We start from the raw sequence: 21,355 nt of genomic DNA, 5'->3' as shown, positions 1-21,355 counted from the left end.
GACAAGAACAGCTGTCCGTCTGTCAAGGAACATTGATGTATGGAACAAGGGTGATTATTCCTCCTAAGTTAAGAGAGAGAGTTCTAAAGGAACTGCATGAAGGTCATCTGGAGGGAGTCAAGATGTAAAGCCTTGCTAGGGCTTATGTGTGGTGGCCGGGTATCGACCAACAGATAGAGGATCTGACGAAAAGCTGCTCAGGGTGCCAAAAAGTGCAAAATGCACCTCCGATTGCACCGCTGCATCCATGGGAATGGCCTTCAACCCCATGGCAACGTGTACATATTGACTTTGCTGGTCCTTTCATGGACTCCATGTTTTTAATTGTGGTGGACGCACATTCTAAATGGCCAGAAGTGATTAAGATGACTACCACTACCTCGGAAAAGACGATCGCGGTGCTAAGAACGATATTTGCAAGAAATGGATTGCCAGAACAAATATGTTCAGACAACGGACCGCAGTTCGTGTCAGAAGAATTCCAGAAATTCATGAAGAAGAATGGGGTGAAACATTATACCTCTGCCCCATATCATCCGGCTACAAACGGGTTGGCCGAGAGATTTGTACAAACGTTCAAAAAAGCAATAAAGTCCATGAGCGAAGATCAGATTCCACTACAACACAAGGTGGACAAATTCCTACTGGCATATCGAAACGCCACTCATGCAGTGACAAACCAAAGTCCTGCCATGATGTTCTATAACAGGAGGTTGCGGTCCAGGTTGGACTTGTTAAAACCAAATATGCGGAGGGAAGTTGAAAACAAACAGTTCCAGCATATAAATAACAAGACCACTCGGAGTTTCGAAATAGGACAACCAGTGTTAGCCCGGGACTATAAAAACGAGAAATGGCAATCTGGAACAATTCGGGCCAGATAAGGACCCCTGATGTACACGGTAGATATTGGTGAAAATGTAATACGGCGTCATGCTGACCAACTGGTAGAATCGAGAACAAGGGTCGAACCCAGGGTTACGGCAGAGACAACCGTGGAAGAAGTTAGTGAACCTGAAGCATTTACCTCAGAAGTGAATGTACCTGAGGATGATGTCCAATCCATAAGAGATCAACTAGATGAGTCACGCCATCAACGAGAATCAGAGACCCCTGAAAGGCGTTATCCAACTTGAATCAGGAGGCCCCCTCAGAGACTGAATCTTTGAACTGTTTTGCATGAAGTTGTATAGATATATATCTATATGTTATTATGTTATGTTAAATGGGGATATAACTGTTAAGCTAAAAAGGGAGGATTGTGGTGTTTGTAACCTGTTCCACCTTAAGAGAACTACCTTAAGAGATGTACTACTTTTTCTTGGCTGCTGTATACTGTAGTACCGGTGGTGACCACACCGGTATATAAACGTTGTGTAGGGATTTGCTGGGCAGTTCAGCCCTGACCTCCGAATAGTAAAGACCTGTTAAAGTTATTCTTGTGGTCTGTGTCCAGTGATTTATAATAAGCATAACTGGGACACACAGACTTAACAGTAAGGAAGAGAGAAACAGGCAAAAAGGGGGAGTACAGGGGAATTGAATGGAAGGAGAGGGAGAGGTGGAGATTGGGAAGGGAGAGAGAGCCTGTTCTGGTCTTGGTCACGGAGCTGTTTCATACGTAAAAGGAAACATGCTGCGAATTAACAAATTTGCACAGGCACCAGGGAGATTTGAACTCACGCCCCCTGAGTTTACAAGACCAGTGCTCTAACCCCTGAGCTATGGAGCCACCTGCATTGGATTGTTTCTCACTCCAGTTAGTGCTGTGCATTTGAAGAATGAGGCAGGGCGCAGTTCACCACTCAGATTGTGTCCTATCCCCCGATACCTGCCTCAGGCTCTTCAATAGTCACCTCTCAACAACAATAGAGCAACGTTCACGTACTAAAACGTCCCAAGGCAACTCAGTTACACTCTCAACAGCAAAATACTGCAGATGCTGGAAATGCGAAATAACAACAGAAAAGGATGGAAAAACTGAGCAGGCCAGGCAACATCCTTGGAGGGAAATTATAGAGTCAACGTTTCGGGTCGGCACTGAACACAGGGCTCACACAGAACACAAGGCCCGCACTGAACACAGGGCCTGCACTGAACACAGGGCCTGCACTGAACAAAGGGCACTCACTGAACATAGAGCTCGCACTGAACACAAGGCCTGCACTGAACACAAGGCCTGCACTGAACAAAGGGGCCGTAATGAACACAAGGCCCGCACTGAACACAGGGCCCACACTGAACACAGGGACCGCACTGATCACAGGGCCCGCACTGAAGACAGGGCCTGCACTGAAGACAGGGCCCGTACTGAACACAGGGCCCGCAGTGAACACAGGTCCCGCACTGAACACAGGACCCGCACTGAACACAGGACCCGCACTGAACACAGGGGCCGTACTGAACACAGGGCCCGCAGTGAACACAGGGCCCCCACTGAACACATGGCCCGCACTAAACACAGGGCCCTCACTGAACACAGGGCCCGCACTGAACACAGGGCCCTCACTGAACACAGAGCTCGCACTGAACACAAGGTCCGTACTGAACACTGGGCCCGCAGTGAAGACTGGGCCAACACGGAACACCGGGCCCGCACTGAAAACCGGGCCCGCACTGAACACAGGGCCTAGACTGACCGCAGGGCCCGCACTGAACACAGGGCCCACACTGAACACAGGGCCCGCACTGAGCACAGGGCCCGCACTGAACACAGGGCCCGCACTGAACACAGTGCCCGCACTGAACACAGGGCCCGCACTGAAAACAGGGCCCGCACTGAACACAGGGCCCGCAATGAACACAGGGCCCGCATTGAACACAGGGCCAGCGCTGAACACAGGGCCAGCGCTGAACAGAGGGCCCGCACTGAACACAGGGATCGCACTGAACACAGGGCCCGCACTGAACACAGGGCCCGCACTGAACACAGGGCCCGCACTGAACACAGGGCCCGCAGTGAACACAGGGCCCGCAGTGAACACAGGGCCTGCACTGAACCCAGGGCCCGCACTGAACACAGGGCCCGCACTGAACACAGGGCCCTCACCGATAACAGGGCCCTCACTGAACACAGGGCCTAGACTGAACACAGGGCCCGCACTGAACACAGGGCCCGAACTGAACACAGGGCACTCACTGAACACAGGGCACTCACTGAACACAGGGCACTCACTGAACACGGGGCACTCACTGAACACAGGGCCCGCAGTGAACAGAGGGCCCACACTGAACAGAGGGCCCACACTGAACAGAGGGCCCGCACTGAACACAGGGCCCGCACTGAAGACAGAGCCCGCACTGAACACAGGGCCCGCACTGAACACAGGGCCCGCACTGAACACAGAGCCCCCTTTCTCTCCCCCTCTCCCTCCCCTTCTCTCTCTCTCTCTCCCCTCACTCTCTCTCTCCCCTCTCTCTCACTCATTCTTTCTCTAACCCCCCCTCCCACTCTCTCTCTGTCACTCTCTCTCTCTCCCCCTCTCTGTCTCTCCCCCTCTCTCTCTCACCCCCCTTGCTCTCGCTCCCCCTCTCCCTCTATCCCCTGTAAAGTCCGCTCCTCAATAATACACAGACTTCGGGAGAACAGTTTAACAGGTCCTTTACTGAACAAGAGGCAGCTTGAAACTGAAACTACAGAAGCTTGCTAGGGCCATTTATAAAAGGGTGGTCACTGCCGGTACTGCAGCCTAAGACCAGTTATTCCCTTAAAGGTACATACACAACAATTCCTCCCCTTTTAGATAAACAGTACATAACATTCATTTAACAACTAAATAATAACTAATTACAATTACAATTTTCTCAGTAATATATACATCAACTGAAATTGTCATTTATAAGTTCAGTCTTTGAGGAGGCTTCCTGATCCGGACTGGATAGCGCCTTTCTCGAGTATCCTGTTCTGGCGGTGGAGTCAATTCTGGCTCATTGTCATTGGTTGGTTCGTCAGCTTCCAATACCCCGGCTTCTGAGGTAGACACAATCTGTACTTCGGGCTCATTACCAGGTACACATGCTTGTGGTACAGGTTTGGCTTGTTCCTGTGACTCTGGAATCTGGTGAGCATGGCATCTCAGGATGCTCTCTCCAACGTCCACTGTGTACATTAGTGGTCCCTGCTGTGTGCATATCGTGCCTGGCTGCCATTTTTCTGTTCGGTAGTCACGGGCCAAGACTGGTTGCCCTATCTTGAAGCTCCTGGTTGGCTTCTCATTTATGTGCTGGAACTGCTTATCCTCAACATCTCGTCTTATGTTTGGTTTGAGCAAATCCAAGCGACATCTTAGTCTCCGGTTGAAAAACAGTACGGCTGGAGTTTGGTTGGTTACTGCATGTGTCGCATTCCGGTAAGCAAACAGGAAGTTATCCACCTTGTGTTACAGTGGTATGTCGTAAAACAAACCTCTCAGCCAATCCATTTGTGGCTGGATGATATGGGGCAGATGTGTAATGTTTCACCCCATTATTCTTCAGGAACCTCTGGAAATCCTCAGACACAAACTGTGGGCCATTGTCGGAACAGATCTGTTCTGGCAAAACATTCCTGGCGAAGATGGTCCTTAGGACTGCAATAGTTTTCTCCGTGGTGGTGGAGGACATTTTAATGACCTCTGGCCATTTCGAATGGGCGTCAACAGCGATTAGAAACATTGAGTCCATAAATGGACCAGCGAAATCAATGTGTACCCGTTGCCATGGAGATGAGGGCTACTCCCATGGATGTAGCGGGGCCTGTGGTGGAGCGTTTTGGACCTTCTGGCATCCTGTGCATCTCTTGGTCATATCCTCGATTTCTTTATCGATTCCCGGCCACCACACAAACGCCCTGGCTAGGCTTTTCATTTTTACCCCTCCCAGATGACCCTCGTGAAGCTCATTGAGCACTCTATCTCTCAACTTGGGTGGAATTACCACTCGGGATCCACACATCAAGGTTCCCCGGCACACTGACAGCTGTTCCCTCCTTGGCGAGAATGCTGGCAACAGTGAGTCGCCATATGCTGGCCATCCCTTCACCGTCAAATCATAGACCCGAGAGAGTGTTGGGTCATTTCGGGTTTCCTTCTCAATACTTGCGTTTATAACAGGCAAACATTCGACTATGGTCGCATGGAATATCTCCACAGGGTCCACTGCAGCTGCTTCTTCCGCCGTAGGCAACGGTAGGCGCGATAGCCCATCAGCGTTTCCATGTTGTTTTGTACCTTTGTACTCTATGTCACACTGATGTGCCCCTAGAAAAAGTGACCATCTTTGCAGCCGTTGTGCCGTCATCACCGGAACGCCCTTCTTTGGATTAAAAATTGAGGCCAGGGGTTGATGATCAGTCAGTAGGGTGAATTTCTGCCCGTGCAGATAGTGATTGAACGTCTTCACCCCCCACACCAGGCTGAGGGCCTCCCTGTCAATCTGGGCGTAGTTACGCTCGGCTGAGGATAGCGAGTGCGATGCAAAGGCTATTGGCCCCTCTGAACCGTCACGGAATTTGTGTAACAGCACCGCTCCAATGCCGTAAGGTGACGCATCACATGCCAACCGAATCGGTAGTGTTGGGTTGTAATGGGCCAATACTTCTTTTGAAGTAATTTGGCATTTACAGTCCTGAAAGGCATGCTTACACTCATCACTCCATTTCCATGTTACACCAGTTTGAAGGAGGGCATTCAGTGGGTGCAGAATTGTAGATAAATTTGGCAAGAACTTATGGTAGTAGTTCACCAACCCGAGGAATGACCTCAGTTGCGACACATTTTCTGGTGCTGGAGCCTTGACTACAGCCTCAATCTTGTCCGGCGACTTATGCATCCCTTCCTCATCAATCATGTGGCCACAATACGAGATTTGTCTCCTGAAGAACTCGCATTTGGGACGGTTGGCTCATAGCCCATATTCCTGCAATCTCGTGAGCACCTGTTCCAGGTTGGCAAGGTGTTCATTGTCATTTTCGCCCGTAACCAGGATGTCGTCCAAATAACACTGGGTCCCCGGGATCCCTTGCAGGACTTGTTCCATTGCCCTCTGCCACATAGCCGGGGCCGATGCTACCCCAAATACCAGTCGATTGTACTGGTAAAGGCCTTTGTGAGTGTTTATCGTGAGGTATTTCCTAGATGCTTCTTCCACCTCCATTTGTAGATACGCTTGAGCCAGGTCAATCTTTGTAAAACGTTTCCCTCCAGATAGTGATGCGAAAATATCTTCTATCCGCGGAAGCGGATACTGTACTGTGTGCAGGACTGGGTTCACAGTCACCTTGAAGCCCCCACAGATGCGAACATTCCTGGGTTCCCCAGGCGTGCTGCTCAATGCTGTCTTCATTACAGGAACGATGGGTGTGGCCCATTCGCTCCAGTCCACCTTAGACAGCACCCCCGAATGCTCCAGACTCTCCAGTTCAGCTTCCACAGCTGGGCGTACGGCCTTGAAAAATTTTGGGGTTGCGTTATCCTCAATCTTTATGGTTGCCTTTACTCCTTTTAGAGTCCCAAGTCCTTGTTGGAACACCTCTTCCGCATTAGATAGAATTTGTGACAGACGTCCAGGTGCAACGTCATCATCTTTTGTGTCAGTCACAGTTAGTGCCAGAATGGAATGCCAATCCAATTGTAGTCTTCGGATCCATTCATGTCCCAATAATGGTGGTCCTCCATCTCGTAGTTGTAATGAAATCTGTTTGTCTTGATCCTGTATTCGTTTTGCACTCATGTATATTACCCTCCCCCACTGTGTATAGTTTCACTTCCTCTTTCCCGACTAACCTGGGAGGTTCCAGGTCTTGGCTGTTGGCTCCGCCCTGACTTCTCTTACATAAAGATCCCAGGATCTGTATGACTCATTCCTGTGAACAAGTCGGGGTGTTGAAATGTTAGCTCTGATCTTAGTGATTAAAAGCCAACTTGTTAAAGTCTATAACTTCTAGTTTTATGGTTATTGAAGGCCCATCAGGGCCCATGAAAATACCAGATTGTCGGAAAAGCCCATCTGGTTCACTAATGTCCTTTAGTGAAGGAAATCTGCCGCCCTTACCCAGTCTGGCCGGTATGTGACTCCAGACCCACAGCAATGTGGTTGACTCTTAACTGCCCTCTGAAATGGCCTAGAAAGCCACTCAGTTGTAACAAATGTCTACGAGAAACAATAATGAGAATAAAAATGGACAGACCAGCGGCATCGACCTTGGCACCAGCTTCGGACACGACCAAGGCACAGACAGCCCAGTCGACCCTGCAAAGTCCTGCTCATTATAACACCTGGGGATTTGTGTCAAAATTGGAAGAGCTGTCCCACAGACTAGTCAAGGAACATCCTGACATACTCACAGAATCAGACCTTTCAGCCAATATCCCAGACTCCTCCATCACCATTCCAGGTTATGTCCTGTCCCACCGGCAGGACAGACCCACCAGGGGTGGCGGTACAGCGGTATAGAGTCGGGAAGGAGTGGCCCTGGGAGCCCTCAACAGACTCTGGACCCCATGAAGTCTCATGGCTTCAGGTCAAGCATCGGCAAGGAAACATCCTGCTGATTACCACCTACCACCCTCCCTCAGGTGATGAATCAGTACTCCTCCATGTTGAACACCACTTGGAAGAAGCACTGAGGGTAGCAAGGGCACAGAATGTCCTCTGGGTTGGGGACTTCAATGTCCATCACCAAGAGTGGCTCGGTATCACCACTACTGAGCGAGCTGGCAGAGTCCTGAAGGATATAACTGCCAGTCTGGGCCTGCGACAGGTGGTGAGAGAACCAGCACGAGGGAAAAACCTACTTGATCTCGTCCTCACCAACATAAGAAATAGGAGCAGGAGCGGGCGATTTGGCCCCTCTTTCTGCTCCACCATTCAATAAGATCATTTCTGATCTTCTACATCATCTCCACTTTCCTGCCCGATCCCCATATCCCTTGATTCCCTTAATATTAAAAAATCTATCGATGTCTGTCTTGAATATACTCAACGACTGAGCCTCCACAGCCTCTGGGGTACAAAATTCCAAAGATTCACCACCCTCCGAGTGAAGAAATTTCTCCTCACCTCAGTCCTAAATGGCCGACCCCTTATTCTGAGACTGTGACCCCTGGTTCTGGACTCCCCAGCCAGGAGACACATCCTCCCTGCATCTACCCTGTTAGGCCCTGTAAGAATTTTGAATATTTCAATGAGATCACCTCTCATTCTTCTAAACTCTAGAGAATATAGGCCTAGTCTACTCAACCTCTCCCCATAGGACAATCCCCCCATCCCAGGAACCAGTCTGGTGAACCTTCGCTGCACTCCCTCTATGGTAAGTACATCCTTCCTTAGGTAAGGAGACCAACACTGTCCACAATACTCCAGGTGTGGTCTCACCAGGGCCCTATATAATTGCAGTAAGATGTCTTTACTCTTATACTCAAATCCTCTTGTAATAAAGGCCAACATACCATTTGCTTTCCTAATTGCTTGCTGTACCTGCATGTTAACTTTCAGTGATTCGTGTACAAGGACACCCAGGTCCCTCTGAACACCAACATTTCCCAATCTCTCACCATTTAAAAATACTCTGCTTTTCTATTTTTCCTACCCAAGTGGATAACTTCACATTTCTCCACATTATATTCCATTTGCCATGTTCTTGCCCACTCACTTAGCCAGTCTATATCCCCTTGAAGTCTCCTTGCATCTTCCTCACAACTTACATTCCCACCCAGCATTGTATCATCAGCAAACTTGGAGATATTACATTTGGTCCCCTCATCCAAATCATTGATGTAGATTGTGAAAAGCTGAGGCCCAAACACTGATCCCTGCGGTGCCCCACTAGTTACAGCCTGCCAACCCGAAAATGACCCGTTTATTCCTACTCTCTGTTTTCTGTCCGTTAACCAATCCTCAGTCCATGCTAATATATTTCCCCCAATCCCATGAGCCCTAATTTTGTTTAATAACCTCTTGTGTGGCACCTTATCGAATTCCTTCTGAAAATCCAAATACACCACATCCACTGGTTAACCCTTATCTATTCTGTTCGTTACAACCTCAAGAAACTCTAACGGATTTGTGAAACACGATTTCCCTTTCATAAATCCGTGCTGACTCTGCCCAATCCTATTATTATTTTCTAAGTGCCCCGTTACCACGTCCTTAATAATAGATTCGAGCAATTTCCCTATTATTGCTTTGCGGAACACTTCCGTTCAGTCCGTCAGGGTGACCCTGAGCTTCCGGTCGCCTGTCACTTTAATTCACCACTCCATTCCCACTCGGACCTCACCGTCCTCCGCCTCTTGCATTGTTCCACGGAAGCTCAGCGTAAACTCGAGGAACAGCACCTCATCTTCTGATTAGGCACTTTACAGCCTTCCGGACTCAATATCGAGTTCAACAATTTCAGATCATAACCTCGGCCCCCATTACATTTTTTATTATATTTTTATCCACCCCTTTGTTTTGGTTCCCCCACCCCCCCCCACCCCGCCCCCCGCACTTTCCTTTTTTTTCTCTCTCCCACATGGCAGCTGTCTCCCATTCTGCCAGCACATTTCACACCTAATCTCGAGCCGTCTTTTGTCTCCACTAGTCCTATCACCATCGCGTCTCGTTTTGAATACCTCTTAATGTTTCTTCACTTCTCTTTTGTTCTCTCCCAGCCTGGCCTCTCAATCTATTTCATTCCCTGGGCCTTTCCAGTCTTGACAAAGAGTTTGACTCGAAACGTTGACTCTATTCCTCTCCACGGATGTTGCCTGGCCTGCTGAGTTTTTCCAGCATTTTCTGTTGTTACTTCGGATTTCCAGCATCCGCAGTATTTTGCTACCCCCTACTATTGATGTCAGGCTAACTGGTCTGTAGATCCCGGTTTTCTCTCTCCCTCCTTTCTTAAAGAATAGGGTTACATTTGCTACCTTCCAATCCGCAGAAACTGGTCCAGAATCTGTGGAATTTTGGAAAATGACAACCAATGCATCCACTATCTCTATAGTCATCTCTTTCAAAACCCTAGGATGTAGGCCATCAGGTCCAGGGGATTTATTGGCTTTCAGTCCCATTAATTTCTCCAGTACTTTTTTTTACTATTACAAATTTCTTTCAGTTAGCGTTTTAGGTCGATGACCCTTCGTCAGAGCTGGAAAAAGTTGGAGATGGAGCAGGTTTTTAAGCAAGTGTACGGGCAGGGAAAGGGGGAGGGGAGGAAAGAACAAAAGGCAAGGTCTGTGATAGGGCGGAAGGCAGGAGAGATGTTGAGTCCGGCAGGCTGTAAAGTGCCCAATCGAAAGATGAGGTGCTTTTCCTCGAGCTTACGTTGAGCTTCATTGGAACAATGCAATAGCCCGAGGACAGAGAGATCAGAGTGGGAGTGGAACGGTGAATTAAAGTGACAGGCGATCGGAAGCTCGGGGTCACCCGTACGGACTGAATGGAGGTGTTCCGCAAAGTGGTCACCCAATCTGCGTTTGGTCTCCCCAATGTAGAGGAGCCCGCATCGTGAGCAGCGAATACAGTACACTAGATTGTGAGAAGTACAAGTAAATCGCTGTTTCACCTGGAAGGGGTGTTTGGGGCCCTGGACAGTGGGAAGGGGGGATGTAAAAGGGCAGGTGTTGCATCTCCTGTGCTTGCATGGGAAGGTGCTGAATGAAGGCGAAGGGGTGCTGGGGGTGATAGAGGAGTGGACCAGGGTGTCGCGGAGGGAGCGTTGCCTTTGGAATGCTGAATGGGGAAATGAGGGGAAGATGTGTTTGGTAGTGGGATCACGCTGGAGGTGGAGGAAATGGTGGAGGATGATCCGTTGAAAGTGAAGGCTGGTGAGGTGAAAGGTAAGGACAAGGGGAACCCTATCATGGGAGAGAGATAAAGGTGAGACTGAGTACAGTGATACAAAGAGACACCAGCAGAGGGAGATAGATAAAGGTGAGACTGAGTACAGTGATACAAAGAGACAACAGCAGAGGGTGATAGATAAAGGTGAGACTGAGCACTGTGATACAGAGAGACACCAGCAGAGGGTGATAGATAAAGGTGAGACTGAGTACTGTGATACAGAGAGACACCAGCAGAGGGAGATAGATAAAGGTGAGACTGAGTACCGTGATACAGAGAGACACCAGCAGAGGGTGATAGATAAAGGTGAGACTGAGCACTGTGATACAGAGAGACACCAGCAGAGGGTGATAGATAAAGGTGAGACTGAGTACTGTGATAGAGAGAGACACCAGCAGAGGGTGATAGATAAAGGTGAGACTGAGTACAGTGATACAAAGAGACACCAGCAGAGGGAGATAGATAAAGGTGAGACTGAGTACAGTGATCCAGAGAGACACCAACAGAGGGTGACAGATAAAGGTGAGACTGAGTACTGTGATACAGAGAGACACCAGCAGAGGGTGATAGATAAAGGTGAGACTGAGCACAGTGATACAGAGAGACACCAGCAGAGGGAGATAGATCAAGGTGAGACTGAGTACAGTGATACAAAGAGACACCAGCAGAGGGAGATAGATAAAGGTGAGACTGAGCGCAGTGATACAGAGAGACACCAGCAGAGGGAGATAGATCAAGGTGAGACTGAGTACAGTGATACAAAGAGACACCAGCAGAGGGAGATAGATAAAGGTGAGACTGAGCACAGTGATACAGAGAGACACCAGCAGAGGGAGATAGATCAAGGTGAGACTGAGTACAGTGATACAGAGAGACACCAGCAGAGGGAGATAGATAAAGGTGAGACTGAGTGCAGTGATACAAAGAGACACCAGCAGAGGGAGATAGATAAAGGTGAGACTGAGTACAGTGATACAGAGAGACACCAGCAGAGGGAGAGAGATAAAGGTGAGACTGAGTACTGTGATACAGAGAGACACCAGCAGAGGGAGATAGATAAAGGTGAGACTGAGTACAGTGATACAGAGAGACACCAGCAGAGGGTGATAGATAAAGGTGAGACTGAGCACTGTGATACAGAGAGACACCAGCAGAGGGAGATAGATAAAGGTGAGACTGAGTGCAGTGATACAGAGAGACACCAGCAGAGGGAGTTAGATAAAGGTGCGACTGAGTCTTCTTCTGAGGCAGTCCCTCGGAGCCGAGGATGACTTGCTTCCACATTAAAAATGAGTTCTCAGGTGACTGATGAGTCCAATGTGGGACCTACAGTCTCTGTCACAGGTGGGGCAGACGGTGGTTGAAGGGGCGGGTGGGTGGGGTGCTTGGGTTGACGTGCGCTCCTTGCGCTGTTTACGCTTGGCTTCCGCTTGCTCCCGGCGAATAGACTCGAGGTATTCGGCACCTTCCCGGATGCCTCTCCCCCGCTTTGTGCGGTCTTGGGCCAGGGATTCCCAGGTGTCAATGGGGATGTTACACTTTTCCCAAAGAGGTTTTGAGGCTGTCCATGAAGCGTTTCCTCTGCCCACCTGGGGCTCTCTTGCCGTGTCGGAGCTCCGAGTAGAGTGTTTGTTTTGGGAGTCTCGTATCGGGCATGCGGACAATGTGACCCGTCCATCGGAGCTGATTGTGCGTGGTCAAAGCTTCGATGTTGGGGATGTTGGCCTGAGCAAGAACACTGACGTTGGTGCGTCTATCCTGTCAATGGATTTGCAGGATCTTGCGGAGGCAGCATTGGTGGTACCTCTCCAGTGCTTTGAGGTGCCTGCTGTACATGGGCCATGTCTCTGAGGCATACAGGAAGGCGGGTTTCACTACTGCTCTGTAGACCATGAGCTTGGTGCCGGGTTTGAGGTCCTGGTCTTCAAAAACTCTCTTCCTCAGGCGACCGAAGGCTGCACTGGCACACTGAAGGCGATGTTGGACTTTGTCATCGACGTCTGCCCTTGTTGACAGTAGGCTCCCGAGGTATGGAAAGTGGTCCACGTTGTCCAAGGCCTTGTCGTGGACAATGTGCGTGGTTCTTTAGCGCAGTCAAGACCATCTATGGCCCAAGCACCCAAGGCCCTACCCCACTGCGGGCCAAGGATGGAGAGGTGCACATCAAGGACAGAGAGGCAGTCAGTGCCCGCTGGAAGGAGCACGTCTAAGATCTCCTTAACCGAGACTCTGTCTTGGATGCGAGTGTCCTCAGCTCCATCCCACAGCATGCTATCCGCCACAATCTCAGCACAACCCCAGCCCGGCATGAGGTTGAAAAGTCCATCCGACAACTGAAGAACAACAAGGCCTCAGGAGCAAATGGAATACCCACCGAGGCACTAAAGCATGGCAGAGAAGCACTACTGGTGCGAATTCATGAACTCATTTCTCTTATCTGGAAGGAGGAGAGCATGCCAGGGGATCTCAGAGACGCCGTAATTGAGACTGAATACAGTGAAAGAGAGAGACACCAGCAGAGGGAGAGAGATAAAGGTGACCCACCTCGTATCCCCCAGACTGACCTACCTGTGTTCACTGCGGGATTTGTGTTCAGTGCGGGCCCTGTGTTCAGTGCGGGCCCTGTGTTCAGTGCGGTCCCTGTGTTCAGTGCGGGCCCTGTGTTCAGTGCGGGCCCTGTGCTCAGTGTGGGCCCTGTGTTCAGTGTGGGCCATGTGTTCAGTGACGGCCCTGTGATCAGTGCGGTCCCTGTGTTCAGTGCGGTCCCTGTGTTCAGTGCGGTCCCTGTGTTCAGTGCGGTCCCTGTGTTCACTGCGGGCCCTGTGTTCAGTGCGGGCCCTGTGTTCAGTCATGGCCCTGTGTTCAGCGTGGGCCCTGTGTTCAGTCTAGGCCATGTGTTCAGTCTGGGCCTTGTGTTCAGTGTGGGCCCTGTGTTCAGTGCGGCCCTGTGTTCAGTGTGGGCCCTGTGTTCAGTGCGGGCCCTGTATTCAGTGTGGGCCCGGTGTTCAGTGTGGGCCCTGTGTTCAGTGCGGCCCTGTGTTCAGTGCAGGCCCTGTGTTCAGTGCGGGCCCTGTGTTCAGTGTGGGCCTGGTGTTCAGTGCGGGCCCTGTGTTCAGTGTGGGCCCTGTGTTCAGTGTGGGCCCTGTGCTCAGTGTGGGCCCTGTGTTCAGTTTGGGCCCTGTGTTCAGTGCTGGCCCTGTGTTCAGTGCAGTCCCTGTGTTCACTGCGGGCCCTGTGTTCAGTGTGGGCCCTGTGTTCAGTGTGGGCCCTGTGCTCAGTGTGGGCCCTGTGTTCAGGTTGGGCCCTGTGTTCAGTGCTGGCCCTGTGTTCAGTGCGGTCCCTGTGTTCACTGCGGGCCCTGTGTTCAGTGTGGGCCCTGTGTTCAGTGTGGGCCCTGTGCTCAGTGTGGGCCCTGTGTTCAGTTTGGGCCCTGTGTTCAGTGCTGGCCCTGTGTTCAGTGCGGTCCCTGTGTTCACTGCGGGCCCTGTGTTCAGCGTGGGCCCTGTGTTCAGTCTAGGTCCTGTGTTCATTGTGGGCCCTGTTTTCAATCTGGTCCCTGTGTTCAATCTGGGCCTTGTATTCAGTGTGGGCCCTGTGTTCAGTGCGACCCTGTGAATTTTGACCAACAGGACCCACACTGAACATCGGGCCCACACTGAACGCAGGGCCCGCACTGAACACAGGGCCTGCACTGAACACAGGGCCCCCACTGAACACAGGGCCCGCACTGAACACAGGGCCGCATTGAACACCGGGCCCGCACTGAACACAGGGCCCGCACTCAACACAGGACCCACACTGAACACAGGGCCTGCACTGAACACAGGGCCCACATTGAATTTTGAAAAACAGCTAATTATCCCTGAACATCACCTGTGCTTTCTTGATAGTCAGAAAATGTAAACATTCAAATTATTGACTTCTCTGAGGTACAGGGATAGAGATACAGAAAGAGAGAAAGAATAAGAGAGACAGAATGAGAGAGAGAGAGGCAGAGAAAGAGAGAGGCAGGAAGAGGCAGAGAGAGAGAAAGAGAGAGACAGATTGAGTGAAAGAAAGAGGCAGAGAGAGAAGCAAAGAGAGACAGACAGAGGGACAGATATAGATAGAGCGAGAGAGATAGAGTGAGAGTGTGTGTGAAAGAGAGCGAGAGAGACACACAGAGAGACAGAGGGAGGGAAAGAGTCAGAAATTCAAGGCCCAGGAGCATTTCCCCAGCGGGGACTCTCTACGAACTATCTGACGGTGCGCTCTGTTTTAATGTGTCGATTCGCCCAGAATCCAAACTATTCATTCCAAATTGATATTGTCGTCTAATGCGCTCGGAGAAAAACTGCAACTCGATTTATACGGCGCCATTAATGTAGTGAATCGTCCCAAGGCGCTTCACAGGAGTGTTTATCAGCCACAGGCTGACACCGAGACATATAAGCAGATATTGGGACAGGTGATCAAAGAGGAAGGTTTTAAAGAGCGTCTTAAAGGAGGAGAGAGAGGGAGAGAGGACCAGAGACAGAATTCCAGAGCTCAGGGTCGAGGCAGTGATGGAGGAGTGAGGAGGGCTGGAGGAGGGAGGGCAGGAGGAGGGAGAACTGGAGGAGGGAGGGGAGGGCTGTAGGATGGAGGGGTTGGAGGAAGGAGGGAGGAGGCACGCATGAGGAGGGAGGGGAGGAGGGCTGCGTTCGGGGTAGATTGCAGAGAAATGCGGGTCTGGGCGGTTAGTTGGATATGTGCAGAGTTTCACAGAGTGGGGTGTTGGAGGTTTGGAGGAGGGACAGTTGGAGGGGGACAGAGTGGAGGAGGAGATTGCAGAGTTCCGCTGGTCTATGCCGTGACTGAGTGTTGGATTACGTTCAGTGTTGATCGGAGTTGGTGGTGGAGGAGGAGGGGAGGGGGAGGGAGGGAGACGAGGGCTGCAGGGGGGAGGGGATTACACAGATAGGCGGGTCTGGCTGGAGAGTTGGATGTGTTCAGTGTTGTGCGGAGTGGAGGGAGAGAGGGGGAGGAGGAGGGGAATGTGGAGATCCATGGGTCTGGGCGGAGAGTTGGATGTGTTCAGAGTTCCAAAGTTTGCACCAGGATCTTGAGCTCGTGGCTCCAGGTTTCGAAGCAGAATGCAACATGGATCTGGGACAGGTTGGACCTCTGCATGTCGTTCCCCTCAGGACCGTCCTTCAGGTAGCCATCTACTCGGTAACAGTGTTTCTCCTGCCCAGGTAGGTAAAGAATCAAGAGTTGACAGAGGGCCCACACTGAACACTGGACTCGCCCTGAACACAGGGCCCGAACTGAACAGAGGGCCCGCACTGAACACAAGGCCCACACTTGTTATGTATTGTGTGTTCTCCTCCCACCTGTGGTGGAGCTGTCACAGCAGATAAATGGTTGGGTGTTCTCTTGGTTAAGTTTAGCTCTCTTTGTTCGGAACTCTCCAGAACTTCCCTTTCCCTTCGAATAAAGCACTTCATGTTTGAATCTCTGAGTTCTGAGTTCTAATTGTGTCTAGGTAAAAAGGTACCGACACAACAAAGTGGCGACGAGGGTGGGATGAATCTGCGTATGTTACGGGTGCAGTGAGTAAACAGAAATTTGAAACGTGAGATGACTACTATATTAGGAAACATCGGTGATTTTGATGAAAATGTGGAGCAATGGAGCACTTATAAGGAACGTTTTGACTATTTTGTCTTGGCGAATGCGGTGGCAAACGAAAAGGTCGTGCCTATCTTTTTGAGTGTAATGGGGCCGAAGACATTCAATTTACTTCGCAGCTTTGTGCAGCCAGATAAGCCAGGAACTAAAACATATAAGCAACTATTGGAAATTCTTGGAGCACATTTTGCACCAAAATCTCTGGTTATTGCTGAGAGATTTAGATTTCACAAATGGAATCAAGAGGAGGGGGAATCAGTGACGATGTTTATTGCTGCTTTAAAAAGGTTGTCGGAACACTGCCAGTTCAAGGAGGTGCTGAATGATACCATTAGAGACAGACTTGTGTGTGGTCTGCAAAGTGCAGCCACACAGTAGTGCCTTCTTACTGAGGACAACCTTATTCTTGAAAAGGCCATTGAAGTTAGTGTTTCCAATGAGATGGCGGAAAAGGAGGCTCACCAGTTGAGTTCAACAGGGAGAGTTCACAAGGTGCCGTCTGAGCCTAAAGGTGCGCGGAATGGCACATGTTACCGTTGTGGGAAAATGGGCCATCACGCTAATGACTGCTGGTGTTCGGAGCTGGAATGCCGAAATTGTGGCAAAAAGGGTCACATTGAACGCGCCTGTAGAGGTAAAAAAAGAACAGACAGAGCTGGGAAGCATGGAAGCAAAATGTCTGTATTTGGACAAGAGAGGAAAAAAGTGTTCATTCAGTGCAGTATGATGGAACAAGCAAAACAGAGGGGAGCGACACCTTTGAGGAGGAAGAGGTGCACATACTGACGGTTGCAGGTGGCTCAAATGGCTACTGGGTGTCACCACTGGTGGAGGGACAATCAGTGCGGATTGAGGTGGACACAGGCGCGGCTGTGTCCCTTGTTTCAGACACTGTCTACAACAAAATGCTAAAGCATCTTACCCTTCAGCCAATAAACATTGTGCTAAAGACATATACCGGCGAACCTGTGACCATGAGAGTCGCCATTGAGGTGACAGTTAAATTGAACGGACAGACTGCAAAACTGCCACTATATGTGGTAAAGGGAAATTACCCATCGCTACTGGGACTTGCGTGGCTAGAGAAAATCACACTGGACTGGCCTGCAGTCCACATGATGTCAAAAGGGGAGTCAGGTCTGACTGCAGTGTTAAACAAACATGCAGAACTCTTCAATGGGGAACTTGGGAGCATGAAAAAGATTAGCGTGAGACTGGACAAAAAACCTGACAGCAAGCCGAAGTTTCACAAAGCCCGACTTGTACCCTATGCAATTAGGCCAAAAGTTGAGGCTAACTTGGAGGCCTTAGTAGAGAATGGAGTCCTGGAGCCTGTGAGCGTGAGCAAATGGGCCACACCCATTGTTCCTGTCCTGAAAACGGATGGATCTGTTCGAATCTGCGGGGATTTTAAAGTGACTATTAACCCGGTGCTGTCTGCGGAACAGTACCCTCTTCCCCTCATTGATGATCTTTTTACGGGCCTGGCCGGAGGGCAAAAATTCAGCGAAATAGACTTATGCCAGGCTTATCTACAAATGCATGTCGATGACAAATCAAAGGAGCTGCTGACAATTGTGACACACAGGGGCTATACAGGTACTGCCGCCTTCCGTTTGGAATTACGTCAGCCCCTGCTCTATGCCAAAGGGCAATGGATCAGATTTTGAGTGGACTGCCAGTAGTCCAGTGCTACCTGGACGACATCCTTGTCACTGGGACAAAAGAGGAGGATCATCTTCTGAACTTGGATGCAACACTACAATGACTGAAAGAGTACGGACTCAGAGTTCGTAAAGACAAATGTGAATTCTTTCAGTCTTCAGTTGAGTACCTGGGGCATGTGATTGATGCTACTGGCCTGCATAAGGCGCCGTCAAAGGTCAAGGCGATCGTGGAGGCCCCAGCATCCCAGAATGTGAGCCAGTTACGTTCATTTCTGGGACTACTTAACTACTATGGGAAGTTTATTCCAGACTTAGCAACATTGCTGAAGCCGTTACATCAGTTGCTATGTCAAGGCAAAACATGGAAATGGACTGAACTGTGCAACGAAGCTTTCGCCCAAGCAAAGAAAGCATTGCTGAAATCGGAGGTCCTGACACACTTCGACCCAAAGCTACCCATGCAGCTAGCATGTGATGCATCACCATATTGTGTGGGAGCAGTCATATCCCACATCATGCCTTCGGGTGAAGAGAAACCTATCGCCTTCGCATCATGCACCTTGAAAAAGGCCGAGAGTAACTATGCGCAGATCAAGCGCGAGGCCTTGGGAATCGTTTTTGGAATTCGAAAATTTCATCAGTACCTGTTTGGGAGAAGGTTCACACTCCTGATGGACCACCGTCCATTGACTTCAATCTTCGGGCCCCACACCGGAATTCCGTCTCTCGCTGCAAGCAGGATGCAAAGGTGGGCTTTACTGTTGTCAGGACACACATACGACATCAAATCTGTCACTGCAGTTCAGGTGCGAAGGTACACCCGCAATGATCCAGTCCTGTCTGAGGTAATGGATGATGTCATCCGAGGGAGATCTATAGGAGATTCTCCTAGTTTGAAACCTTACGTTTCAAAAAGAAATGAGCTCTCCGTCCAGGCAGGTTGTCTTCTTTGGGGATGCCGTGTCATCATTCTGCCACCTCTGAGGGAACCTATACTGCAACAACTTCATACAGGCCACAGTGGGATGGTTCAGATAAAGGAAATGACAAGAAGCTGCTTCTGGTGGCCAGGTCTCGATGGGAATATTGAGGAGAAAGCCAAAACATGTTCCCCATGTCAAAGGGTCCGGAATGTTCCACAGCTGGCAACCCTACACCCCTGGGATTGGCCTGCAGAAGTGTGGCAGCGAGTACATGTGGACTTCGCCGATCCTTTCTGTTGTATATGTACCTTTAAGAGAATAACTCGTCTCAGACTGCAGTACCAGCAGTGACCACCCCTGTATAAAAGGCGCTAGAGAGCCTCTGTTGTTTAGTTTCGTTTATGCCTTTCACCAGTAAAGTTCTGTTTGTTTTCTCTCCTGCTAGTCCGTGTCTCAATCATTCACGGACTTAACACTGGCGACGAGTTAGAAACTAACTTACCTGCAAATCAGCAGCAGCTCCGACGACGTTGTTGAAGGTCGGAGCCAGAAGAAAAAAAAAAAAAAAATAGGCCAATGAAACTCGAGAAACGGGCGTCGACCGTCAATCATTGAGTTCAAAACTTGCAGGAGAGACTGTTCAGAGCCAGGCTGAGTTCCTCGGTCCGTGGTTTCCCAGCTAATCGGGCTGGTGGCAGGTAGTGCTCTGATCCTTCCTGGGCTGCGGCGGGCTGAAGCTCGATCGGGTGGCCTTTCAATGGGGCCGGGCAGCGAGTCGGGAAGCAAGGAGAGAGAGAGAGGGTGGAGCACACAGGGCGCGGCCGGTGTTTCAAAGCTGGGCAGCGTTCGGACCTCAGAAGAGGAAGGGAAGTGTCCCAGAGGGTCCGCTCCACGACGGGAAGATAATAAAAGAAAATGAATTAATATATAACGCGCAGGAAACCGTGGAAAGCAGCGCTAACAACAGCGGGGAAGAAGACAAAGCGCGGGAGGCGCCATTTTGTTAAATCGGGGAAGAAGGCAAAGCGCGGGAGACGCCATTTTAGATTTGCAAGATGCCGAAGACTGGCTGTATCACTGCTTTTGATAATACATTGGAGGACTGGACCACGTAGGTGGAAAGGGTCGAGGTATATTTCGAGGCAAATGAAATAGCGGGGGGGAAAAAGGCATCAATATTGCTAAACGTAATGGGCGCTAGAACGTACGGCCTATTGTGGGATCTGATTACTCCAGCCAAACCGAAGGCGAAGAGTTTTAATGAAATTGTTGCTGTTCTACGGAGCACTTAAACCCTGCACCGCTGTTGATAGCAGAAAAATTTAAATTCCACAGGAGAACTCAGCACAAAGATGAGAGCAATGCTGAGTATCTTACGGAACTACGCAAGCTATCAAAGCACTGCCAGTTCGGAGCAGGACTGGCAGATACCCTACGGGACAAATTTGTCTGTGGACTCCTGAGTGAAGGAACACAGAAGCAGTTACTCGCAGAAAAAGAGCTGACGCTAGATAAGGCTTTCAGCGTGGCAGTATCGTATGAAGCAGCGGCCAGGGAAGCTGCAGAAATTCAACAAAAACCACAGGAATACGGCACCCATGAAATGACACGGGGATTTGCAAAATGTTATCGCTGCGGCAGAACTAAACATGACCAGAAGGACTGCTGGTCCAAAGACAAAATATGCAGACAATGCGGGAAGATTGGGCACATTGCACGAGTTTGTAGGTCTGGGAAGAAGACCAGCGACAACTAAAAGGCTACTAAGGAACCGTACAAGAAAGTACAAAAGATGACGGACAGTAGTTCTGAAGACCAGATGAGCGATAGTGAATCCGAGAACAGGAGATTAAGCTGTCTCAAACTTCACAATGAAATTGCAAAAGAGGATCACCGAACCATTTGGGTCACCCTCACGATAGCAGGGTCCCAAGTTAAAATGGAATTGGATACAGGATCAGCGCTATCCGTCATGAATCGACGAGACTATGAGCGGCTATTTTCACACATACCCTTGAGAGAGACATCCATCGTCTTGACGACGTATACGGGGCAAAAAGTATACCCCAGAGGAAAAATAAGGGTGCCTGTCGAATACAATGGCAAGAAAATACGGAAATTGGATCTCTACATACTGCCAAATGGTGGACCACCGTTATTGGGACGGGAATGGATCAGGAAGATAAACTTAGATTGGCATTCCATTCATGCAACGACGGTGGACGGTAAAAAAGATGAAGACGTCACTCCTGGACGATTGTCAACAACCTTAGCTAACGCCAAAGAGGTATTTCAACAAGAACTGGGCAC

The 21,355-nt window shown here is 50.0% G+C and overlaps 1 non-coding gene across 1 annotated transcript; it reads right to left on the bottom strand.

Annotated features, from left to right (window-relative positions):
- Positions 1-1,658: 1,658 nt before the first annotated feature.
- Positions 1,659-1,732, bottom strand: trnat-ugu (transfer RNA threonine (anticodon UGU)). The gene has a single exon. It is a non-coding gene; the product is annotated as a tRNA-Thr (tRNA).
- Positions 1,733-21,355: the final 19,623 nt, after the last annotated feature.

The sequence above is a fragment of the Somniosus microcephalus genome, unplaced genomic scaffold (genome assembly GCF_052327205.1).
Source record: "Somniosus microcephalus isolate GS21.2 unplaced genomic scaffold, FLI_Smic_1.0 unresolved_chr2, whole genome shotgun sequence".
NCBI lineage: Eukaryota > Metazoa > Chordata > Chondrichthyes > Squaliformes > Somniosidae > Somniosus > Somniosus microcephalus.
Note: the sequence above shows the minus strand (reverse complement) of the source record. Positions and strands in the feature narration are given on the sequence as shown.